Consider the following 12,048-nt stretch of genomic DNA (forward strand, 5'->3'; position numbering starts at 1 on the left):
CAGAAGGCAATATAGAAAAATAGCTGGGATAAGGTCTGACCTAGCAACGCCACCCGATTAGTCACCTGTTTTTTGAGGAGTATTGGTAGAAGAGCTAATGTGAAGGTATATTAAATGTGCAAAACACAGAGAGTGAGTTACTTATCTACATTCAAATCATTCCATCCATCCTTCCTTGCCCCCCTCCTCATCCTCCATTTCACCATCCTCCACCCAAACTTTGTGATTTCATTTTTTATAGCTCATATTTCAATTGCACCCAAGTCTACATGATTGATAAAAATAGCTTGTTTCTCTGTGGTTGTGCCATGGCTCTGGACATGGAAACCATGTTGTGGTTGTTTGTTGTGTATTCTGAGAAGGCAGCCCCTCCTGCTCGCTTGGCCCCCGGGGGGCGCGAGGTGCATCTGGAGGGTGGACCGCTCCGGCACCTGGTCAGATGTAGGGGTACTGGTTGAGTTTGGTGGGGCTGAGGGGGAAGGTGGCGTAGGCAGGCGAGGCCATGTAGGGGTGCGGGGGGAAGAGGGCCTTGAACTGGCCCTGGGGGTGGATAGTGGGCGAGGGCAGCAGCCGGGGGTTGATGCCCACAGTGACCTGGTGGACGATACCGCCCGGGTGAGAGATGCTGTAGGCGGGCTGCAGGACGGGCCGTGAAGCCCGGGGGGGAGGCCAGGATGTGGGCCACAGGGGCTGCTGTGACCAGGGGCCCAGGGGGGTAGGACAGAAGAGTATGCTGGCCGTGCGGGTGGGGGTGATGGCGGGGGCCTGAAGTGTGGTTGGGGCTGCCGTGGGGTAGGGTAAAGGAGTGCCCATGCATAGTGGGGGGGATGTAAGCCTGCGGGCGCCGGTGGGCATAGTTTCCATTCCATTCCTGGTGGCAGGAGCCGTAATGCTGGAGCTGGAAATGGAGAGAAATTAGGGATGGTTAGATATCATACACATATTACATGTTTGTGTGTGTGTGTGTGTGTGTGCACGCGCGCATGTGTGTGTATGTGTGCGCATGTGTGTGCGCGCGTGCTGACCTGTCCAAAGCCCATGGGCTGCTGTTGCTGGTGCTGGAATGCAGTAATCTTCTGTGGCCGGTTGAGGAGGGGGATGGAGTGGTGCGGTTGACGGCCCGGGATACCTCGCCCTTTGAACTGGAAAGACTCTAAGACTGGAAGGAAGAGAGAAACAGAGAGCGAGACAACGAGAGAGATGGGGGGGGAGAAAGGGGAAAGAGAGGGATGAGTTTAAACATCATGACAGGGCAGCAGCATCAACCCACAGAGACAGACAGTAGAGTTAAACCCTGACTGTAGTATCCATCAGTCATTGTGACAGTAGAGATGTTGCATGCTCATCACTGACTTCCACTGGGTTTGACCAAACACAGCTCTTTAACAAGTGCCATCTGTTCCCCAAGCATCATGTGGGTGTTTAGAAATAGACTAGAACTGATCTGGGATCTTGTGAAGGGATGGAAGCCAAATGGGTAAGTAAGCTGGTTCGTATTCATAGTGGGGGTCATACCATTGGCTATTAATACCCCCCTAGTAGCACTAGAATAGCAAGTTGTGGCCTTTTCTGTGGGCTTTAGCTGGGGAGTGTTTCTGAATGTCAGCTATGGGAGGGGCCTGGCTGGGACATGAGAGGCCATAGGAGACAGTGTGATTTTCACTGAGGATTTATAAATGACCTATAAACAGGGACCTTAAAAAAGCCCAGCCCCAGGAACAGAGGGAGAAGACCACAGCTGTTATGAAGCCTACATATGACATACATAACCCCTCGGTAACACCCCACGAACGCATTCATAAACATCTAGGTGTTCATGACAGCCAGCGAACACAATGTGGCGCATGTGTGCGTGTCTGATTGTCATCCATGTCTATGAAGGCCTAAGTCAGGCTGTAAAGCGTTCCAGGGGATGTTAAGCCTGTCATACGTAGCTTCATAAGCTCCAGATCCACACAGGTAGAATAAAGGATAGATTCAAAGAAAGGGCTGTCAACAAGAAGCCAGCTGCAACCAGATTAGACAGTTTACAGGAAACACAAGTCCACTCCAGAGGCCGAAGCCAAGAGGTCTGAGGTGAGAGGTCAGGGCTGCAGCCATAATCACCTGCGAGTACCTCTGTGCCCTATAAACGAGGAGTAATCCCACACCATGTGACCTGTGGAGCAGACATCATCAGCAGTGACGAGGTATCTGACCCGCTGTGACCCTGTTAGCCCTGTGTCCGTGTGTGTCTGATCACTGACAATCCTGACAGATTAAGGTTACTACTGGGTTCCAGGTTCCAGTGTGTACTGTACATGTGACCTGCTGTGTTTTCTGTTGCCCTGTCTGCCCTGGGCAAGGTGTGTCTGTTGTGGTTCCCTATGATGAGAGAACTGTGGCCACCTGTTCATGACTACTGAACCTGTTTGTTCAACCATAGGGCTGTGTGAACCAGGTGTGTCAAGTGTACGTCTAGGGTGAATCAGCCGGTTGTCTGTTTCCTGTGGGTGAATCAGGTGTCGTGTGTGTGTGTGTGTGTGTGTGTTAGATGCTTACTGGTGTTGCCTAGCGTCTCGTTGATGTGTGGGTGGGGGTTGTTATTCTGCACCCTCATGGGCGGCACCACCATGGTGCGCACCGCCGGCTTTCTGGGCTCCGTTACCGGAGCGACACACGCTACACGGGGCCCACGGTTCTGGTTGCCATCGGCGATGTAGCGTTGTTCGGTGAAGGGGCTGTTGCTATGGCCAGAGGAGTCGGAGGAAGGCGAGCCGTCCACAATGTCACAACTACTCTCATGCTCGTCATCTGACATACTGTAACAGACCAGAGCAATCACACTCAGAGAGTATACATTCTATACTGTAACAGACCAGAGCAATCACGCACACAGAGAGTATACATTCTATACTGTAACAGACAAGAGCAATCACGCACACAGAGAGTATACATTCTATACTGTAACAGACCAGAGCAATCACGCACACAGAGAGTATACATTCTATACTGTAACAGACAAGAGCAATCACGCACACAGAGAGTATACATTCTATACTGTAACAGACAAGAGCAATCACACACAGAGATTATACATTCTATACTGTAACAGACAAGAGCAATCACACACAGAGAGTATACATTCTATACTGTAACAGACCAGCAAGCAATCACACACAGAGATTATACATTCTATACTGTAACAGACAAGAGCAATCACACACACAGAGAGTATACATTCTATACTGTAACAGACCGGAGCAATCACACAGAGATTATACATTCTATACTGTAACAGACCAGAGCAATCACACAGAGATTATACATTCTATACTGTAACAGACAAGAGCAATCACACACAGAGAGTATACATTCTATACTGTAACAGACCAGAGCAATCACACACAGAGAGTATACATTCTATACTGTAACAGACAAGAGCAAGCAATCACACACAGAGATTATACATTCTATACTGTAACAGACAAGACACAGAGCAATACATTCTATACACAGACAGAGCAATCACACAGAGATTATACATTCTATACTGTAACAGACAAGAGCAATCACACACACAGAGATTATACATTCTATACTGTAACAGACCGGAGCAATCACACAGAGATTATACATTCTATACTGTAACAGACCAGAGCAATCACACAGAGATTATACATTCTATACTGTAACAGACAAGAGCAATCACACACAGAGAGTATACATTCTATACTGTAACAGACCAGAGCAATCACACACTCAGAGAGTATACATTCTATACTGTAACAGACAAGAGCAATCACACTGTATGACAGGTGTAGGTGCAACATTTAGGTTAGGGCCCAACATGTATGTGTGCGGCTGTTGTCATTGGGTCATACCTGTTGGGGCGTTTGCAGGGTGAGGTGCTGGACTGGGCTGAGGCAGAGGAGCTGGTGCTGAGGGTGCTGTCTGGACTGCTGAGGGAACATACTCTCTCCATACTCACTGTGCTCTGACACGCCTCACACTCAGCACTGCCCTTACACCTGGGGGGAGGGAGAGAGAAAGAGAAACAGAAAGGGGGGAGAAAGAAAGAGGGAGGGGGGAGAAGAAAGGGTTTTAGTTACAAGTTACATACAGAGTTTGAGAAGATAATGACTTCGATATTTGAAGAGACTGATTGTGGACTGTAGTGGATATTTGAAGAGACTGATTGTGGACTGTAGTGGATATTTGAAGAGACTGCTTGTGGACTGTAGTGGATATTTGAAGAGACTGATTGTGGACTGTAGTGGATATTTGAAGAGACTGCTTGTGGACTGTAGTGGATATTTGAAGAGACTGATTGTGGACTGTAGTGGATATTTGAAGAGACTGATTGTGGACTGTAGTGGATATTTGAAGAGACTGCTTGTGGACTGTAGTGGATATTTGAAGAGACTGCTTGTGGACTGTAGTGGATATTTGAAGAGACTGCTTGTGGACTGTAGTGGATATTTGAAGAGACATTGTGGAGGAGCTTGAGAGTTACTTACTCCCCCAGTGAGTGTCTCCGTGTTCTCTCTTCCTCCTCCTCTTCCTCATCACTGCTGATACTAATGACAGTAACAGTGGGGCTGGCCAGATCAGACATCACCACGGCCTGCCGCTGCTTATAAGAGACAGACTGCTCTTCAGAGTCTGAACCTGCCTTACAGCAGCTAGGCTCCTCCACCTGCTCCGGTTCAGGTTCCAGCTGTGCAGCTCGCCCTGCCTCTGGGAATCTATCCTCTGGGACATTCCTCGTGGTGTCGGCCATCTTTGGGGACTGGCATGCTGAGTTTTGGGTGTTGGTGTTGTAGGTGAAATTGCTGCCTCTAGGGAGAAATAAATGACGGGAAGGTTTTTTTTATGATCAGATCGTGTGTGTGTGTGTGTGTGTGTGTGTGTGTGTGTGTGTGTGTGTGTGTGCGTGAGCGCGTGTGTGTTTACCTGTTAAAGCAGGGCTTGTTTCTCTTGTTTGCAGAGGGCTGTGGCCACACCACGTGTGCGATGCCTATGCTGATTGGCTGGTGGGCAGACATGGTCATCTGGTTGGTTAAGAACGGCTGATGGTGGTGGGACATCATAGAGCTGTATTGGTTGCCATGGGGACGCACCTTCCTGCAAATGACAATACGGGGTAACGAGCCAAAGGTTATTATCTATATTAGAGACTTAACTGACTGATCTCACTCGCCTGCTTCAAAGGAGAGGCATGTGACTCATTCTCCATCAGTTTGCCAGACAGCAATCACACTGTGTCCTATATTCTCAGAGAAGTCCTTGTCAAGGGTAGAGCATAGCAACAAAACAGACTGACAGACAATGCAGTTTCAAAAAATTCATTTGGAGCTTCCCTATTGGCTCCCTATGGAGAAAAAAAATGAATTCGGCACTGACGGTCGCTAAAGAGCACAGACAGTCAACAGCTGACAGACAGCACTCACCCCCATTCTCCCAGTCTCTGTGGGCCTGCCACAGTGTCAGACGCCATGGTGGCTGGTGGGGGCGCCATTGAAGTCACCTGCTGCCAGGCGGGCACCAGGATCTGCTGGGGGCGGTTAGACCAGGTCTGCTGCAAGGGAGAGGAACACCGTTTCCATGCTTTCTATAGCTATCTAAACTTATTCATTCCATGGTATAGAGAGGCAGGTAGCCTAGTGGTTAGAGCGTTAGGCCAGTAACTGAAAGATTGCTGGATCGAATCCCCGAGGTGACAAGGTAAAAATCTGTAGTTCTGCCCCTGAGCAAGGCAGTTAACCCACTGTTCCCTGGGCGCTGGAGACATGGATGACGATTAAGGCAGCCCCCCGCACCTCTCTGATTCAGAGGGGTTGGGTTCAAAACATCCCCAGCACAAATGCATCCAGGATGTGTCTTGCTGATTCTCCATCACTGTCAGTTTCTCTGTTGGTCTGAATCACTCAATCACAGCTAGCCCGAATACTAGGGACTCTCTCTCCCGCTCCCCCCTCTCTTCTCGTTACCTGTGTGATGAGCCCAGGTCTGATCTGTAGGGGCTGGATGGAGGGAGCTTGGGTGACCAGAGGCACAGCAGTCTCCATGCGTACGGAGAAGCCCTGAGGCTTGGCCGCGTTAGTGGGGATTCCTGGAGGACCGGAAAGGGAAACATGTGTTCCACAGTAAGTCCAAGTCAGTAGATTTTGCTATAGAGGTGGATGGAAAGGAGGGAGGAAGAGAGAGGGGGGAGAGAGAGAGAAGAGAGGAGGGGGAGAGAGAGAGAAGAGAGGAGGGGGAGGAGAAGAGAGGAGGGGGAGAGAAGAGAGAGGGGGGGAGAAAGAGAGAAGAGGGGAGGAGAAAGAGAGAAGAGGGGGAGGGGGAGGAGAAAAGAGAGGGGAGGAGAAAGAGAGACGAGAGGAGGGGGAGGAGAAAGAAAGGGGGGAGAAAGAGGAGAAGATTAAGAAGTCATACCCTGCATCGTTGGGGGGCAGAGGATGAGTGCCTGTTGAAATGAGTCGCTGCAGCCAAACTGGCCATTTCCTGTTTGGAGCGGTATCCCAGGGTGCATCACTGAGGGGGCCGAGGGGGCTAAAGCCTGAAGACAAGACAGAGACATGAGCCCCCTGACATCTACTACAGAAACTAATGGGTTAGATCAAAGCAGAGACATGAGCCCCCTGACATCTACTACAGAAACTAATGGGTTAGATCAAGACAGAGACATGAGCCCCCTGACATCTACTACAGAAACTAATGGGTTAGATCAACGCAGAGACATGAGCCCCTGACATCTACTACAGAAACTAATGGGTTAGATCAACGCAGAGACATGAGCCCCCTGACATCTACTACAGAAACTAATGGGTTAGATCAATGCAGAGACATGAGCCCCTGACATCTACTACAGACTGACATCTACTACAGAAACTAATGGGTTAGATCAACACAGAGACATGAGCCCCTGACATCTACTACAGAAACTAATGGGTTAGATCAACACAGAGACATGAGCCCCCTGACATCTACTACAGAAACTAATGGGTTAGATCAACACAGAGACATGAGCCCCCTGACATCTACTACAGAAACTAATGGGTTAGATCAACACAGAGACATGAGCCCCCTGACATCTACTACAGAAACTGGGTTACATCTACTACAGAAACTAATGGGTTAGATCAACATCTACTACAGAAACATGATCAACCCCATGACATCTACTACAGAAACTAATGGGTTAGATCAACACAGAGACATGAGCCCCCTGACATCTACTACAGAAACTAATGGGTTAGATCAACACAGAGACATGAGCCCCCTGACATCTACTACAGAAACTAATGGGTTAGATCAACACAGAGACATGAGCCCCCTGACATCTACTACAGAAACTAATGGGTTAGATCAACACAGAGACATGAGCCCCCTGACATCTACTACAGAAACTAATGGGTTAGATTAGCCCCCTGACATCTACTACAGAAACTAATGGGTTAGATCAACACAGAGACATGAGCCCCCTGACATCTACTACAGAAACTAATGGGTTAGATCAACACAGAGACATGAGCCCCCTGACATGGGTTAGATCAACCAGAGACATGAGCCCCCTGACATCTACTACAGAAACTAATGGGTTAGATCAACACAGAGACATGAGCCCCCTGACATCTACTACAGAAACTAATGGGTTAGATCAACACAGAGACATGAGCCCCCTGACATCTACTACAGAAACTCAACACAGAGACATCATCTACTACAGAAACTAATGGGTTAGATCAACACAGAGACATGAGCCCCCTGACATCTACTACAGAAACTAATGGGTTAGATCAACGCAGAGACATGAGCCCCCTGACATCTACTACAGAAACTAATGGGTTAGATCAACACAGAGACATGAGCCCCCTGACATCTACTACAGAAACTAATGGGTTAGATCAACACAGAGACATGAGCCCCCTGACATCTACTACAGAAACTAATGGGTTAGATCAACACAGAGACATGAGCCCCCTGACATCTACAACAGAAACTAATGGGTTAGATCAACACAGACGGGTTTAACTGATGGGTTAAATCAACAGGGATTTCATCAGCACAACATAAGGGGAATTGTGGCCTCAATAACTATTTTCATAAAGAAAGTGTTTCTGAGAACAAAATAAGGAAAACAATAGCAAAACTTTGACTCTCCATAATTAAAAACCTCCTAGTGTAATAAGTCTTGACAGATTCCAACATATAATCCGCATTAGCCTCACATCCCCAGTAGATGGCGACCTGCCTGTCTGGAGTCTGAGCCAAACAGCAGTGCCGTATGCACCAAGCATATCAGAGTAAGAGTACAGATCTAGGATCTGTCCATATAATCTTATTATTAAATCATTTAAAAGGCAAAACTGATCCTAGATCAGCAGTCCTACTCCGACACTTTATGAATAAACAAAGAACAGAGCAGGAGCCTGTGCCTGTGGTTCAGAGGTCACTGCTCTGACCTCTTGTGCCCGGGCCTACAATATTGAATCCAGGGAATTAGACCAGGGCTGAATCCAACATGAATCCAACATGATCAAAGGTCTGGAAAGTCCAATAAAAAAAAGTCCACCCAGAACAGGGACCAGCCCCCCATACACATGACAGTCAACACCAAGCATTCTGAGAGGTGAATACTGGGAGATCTGGTGCATTTTCCCACCAATTACTTCCTGTAACTGGAACCAATCAAAGTTCACCTACATCAGAGCGGATGTGTTTTACACACACAAGGCTTTCCTAGAGGCCACCCATTCTGTTTCCCCCCCAGGGGTAAATACTGAACACAAATGCACTAGAATTAAGGATGTGTCGATATATCAACTTGATTCAATTGGGCTTGTGGTATATGAGGTTCAGACGCCATCACCTTCACATTGTACCAACAGTTGATATGAGAATGGACTTCTAATGTGTTGACAAAGATGGACTTGTATTTCCAGAAATAGCTGCTTGGTATTTAGAATAACAAAGTGAAAAACATGACAGTATGAGGCCAGTTGAACTCGTCTAATAGGATCAGATGGCTCCAAACTTCAACCATCTCTCTCCTCAGCAACACAACGCACCCGCGCTGTTGCCATGACATAGCCTAGGTAACGTCCTGGCGTTGCCACGACAGCGAAGCTGAACGGCTACAGTTCCACGTGAGGACGAGGGGGGCGATAAAGCCCCATGTCATCCACTCCGACCATCTGGAGGTCTGGGTCAGGGGAAAACACGCCTTGGTCTAGCTGTTTCTCAAATGAAGACTTGTCTGATAAAACTGTCTCCATTCAAATCTAATATACAGTCTAACAGCTCTAGCAGTGGTACATTGTCATATAGCCGTCTATTCATATAAACTGAAATCTTTCACTCCATGTGACGGCTACTGTATTGATGTGGTGAAGCTACTTACTTGGTTGTGGATGGCAGCCATCTTGCTGAAGGGCCCGGTCAGGTTAACTGTGGTGGTGGTGGTGGTCACCGGTCTGATGAAGGGGGCTTTGTTCCGGTTGAGCGTGTCGTAAGGACCGGGACGAGAGCGGGTAACGTCCATGATGTGGAAACATGATTTGACACTGATGGAGAGAGGAAAGGAGGGGGTTGGAGTCATTTTCATCACAGTACAGCAGGCCCCAGCTATTCTTTATGCTTGTCCTCCTTTTACAAATAACTAAATGTTTCATCATGTCTCTTCTCTACGAAAAGGTCAACCCGTCTGAAAGACAGTGGGGGAAACTCACTGGTTGCTATGGGGGAAGTCGAGCAGGTGTTGCATGGACATAAAGGAGTGGCTGAGCGCCTCCGCGGGGCCGATCCTCTTCTCCGCATCGATCCACAACATCCTCTTCAGCAGGCCTACAAACTCTCTTCGGTCCACCTTCTCTGCCAACAGGTCACTACCTTCCAGATTCATCACCAAGTTGACCTGGGAGAGAGAGGCAGGTCAGGGCTCAGGATAACTGGTCATCTGTTATCTTTCCCAGTGTTTGTGTCCATTTCATCTGGAGCCTCAGGAAGTTTTAAACCAGCTTTACAAGTCAAGGGAGACTTGGTTAAGGGACAAACAGTATAAACAGTCACAATGCTGGAATAATCCTTTCCTAAATTAAAAATACATTTTGCAGAAGTTTATCAAATGTGAAAACATCAAACCAACCATTGTGAAAAGTGGAACGTGAGAACGATGAGGCATTTTTCATATCTACAGCCTTCTACATCCCCCCGTCTCTACACATCTACGTCACTCCCCCCCCCAGTCTCTACACATCTACGTCCCCCCCCGCGCCTTTACGTCACCTATGTCATCCCCCCCCTCACCTATGTCATCCCCCCCCGCACCCCCGCCATCATCCCCCGCCTCCACGTCATCCCCCGCCTCCACGTCATCACCCCCCCCAACTCAAAAAAACATCAGCAGGGAAATGTTCAACCCATGATCTCATTGTCAGGGAATTTCCAGCTGTGGTTTCACCCGAGGCTTGACTTTCAAACTAAGTGTTGGGTGCTGAACCTTAGCATGTCACTTAGCATATGACTAGAGATGTGAGAATGGGGTTTTTCCAGCAATGAGATGTACGTACATGTTCTAGCTTTTCAGTCAAACAGCTGAAGGTGAACTTCCTCTCTCTCAGACCTACGGCCCCATGTCATCTAACCATCTGACCATGGGCTTCCTGAGTAGAGACTCATCAACACGGTCTAGTTAGAACAGCTGAAGGTGAACTTCCTCTCTCTCAGACCTACATCATCTAACCATAAGCTTCCTGAGTAGAGACTCATCAACACGGTCTAGTTAGACCAGCTGAAGGTGTCCACATCCTGTGGAACAAGACTTACGTGCGCCATGTCATCCAAACAGTTGAAGATGTACTTCCTTGCTTCCTTCGATTTCATCCCCGTCTCGGTCTCATGCTCATCAGTCGACTGGAGAGAGACAGGGGGAGAAAGAGCGAGAGAGACAGGGGGGAGAAAGAGAGAGAGAGACAGGGGGAGAAAGAGAGAGAGAGACGGGGGGGGAGAAAGAGAGAGACGGGGGGAAAGAAAGAGAGAGACGGGGGGAGAAAGAAAGGAGGAGAGAAGAGAGAGAGAGAGACGGGAGAAAGAGAGAGACGGGGGGAGAAGAGAGAGAGAGAGAGGGGAGAAAGAGAGAGACGGGGGAGAGAAAGAGACGGGGGGAGAAGAGAAAGAGAGAGAGGGGGGGGGGAAAGAAAGAGAGAGACGGGGGAGAGAGAGGGGGGAGGAGAGAGAAAGAGAGAGACGGGGGGAGAAAGAGAGAGACGGGGGGAGAAAGAGAAGAGAGAAAAGAGAGACGGGGGGAGAAAGAGAAGACGGGGAGAAAGAGAGAGGGGGAGAGAAAGAGAGAGACGGGGGGAGAAAGAGAGAGACGGGGAGAAAGAGAAACGGGGGAGAAAGAGAGAGACGGGGGGAGAAAGAGAGAGACGGGGGGAGAAAGACGGGGGAGAAAGAGAGAGACGGGGGGAGAAAGAGAGAGACGGGGGAGAGAGAGACAGGGGGAGAGAGAGAGACGGGGGAGAAAGAGAGAGACGGGGGGAGAAAGAGAGAGACGGGGGAGAAAGAGAGAGACGGGGGGGAGAAAGAGAGAGAGAGGGGGAGAAAGAAAGAGAGAGACGGGGGGAGAAAGAGAGAGACGGGGGGGAGAAAGAGAGAGACGGGGAGAAAGAGAGACGGGGGAGAAAGAGAGAGACGGGGGGAAAGAGAAAGAGAGAGAGAGGGGGGGAGAAAGAGAGAGACGGGGGAGAAAGAAGAGAGACGGGGAGAGAGAGAGACGGGGAGAAAGAGAGAGACGGGGGGGGAGAGACGGGGGGAGAAAGAGAGACGGGGGGAGAAAGAGAGAGAGAGAGAAGACGGGGAGAGAGAGAGAGAGACGGGGGAGAAAAGAGAGAGAGAGAGAGGGGAGAAAGAGAGAGAGAGGGGGAGAAAGAGAGAGACGGGGGAGAAAGAGAAAGAGAGAGACGGGGGGAGAAAGAGAGAGACGGGGGAGAAAGAGAGAGACGGGGGGAGAAAGAGAGAGACGGGGGGAGAAAGAGAGAGACGGGGAGAAAGGGGAGAAAGAGA

At 49.1% G+C, this 12,048-nt stretch overlaps 1 pseudogene; it reads right to left on the reverse strand.

Moving 5' to 3' along the window:
• Nucleotides 1-341: 341 nt before the first annotated feature.
• LOC112241272 overlaps nt 342-12,048 on the reverse strand; it is a 70,073-nt pseudogene continuing 58,366 nt past the window's right edge.

This window comes from Oncorhynchus tshawytscha, unplaced genomic scaffold, assembly GCF_018296145.1.
Source record: "Oncorhynchus tshawytscha isolate Ot180627B unplaced genomic scaffold, Otsh_v2.0 Un_scaffold_18560_pilon_pilon, whole genome shotgun sequence".
Classification (NCBI taxonomy): domain Eukaryota; kingdom Metazoa; phylum Chordata; class Actinopteri; order Salmoniformes; family Salmonidae; genus Oncorhynchus; species Oncorhynchus tshawytscha.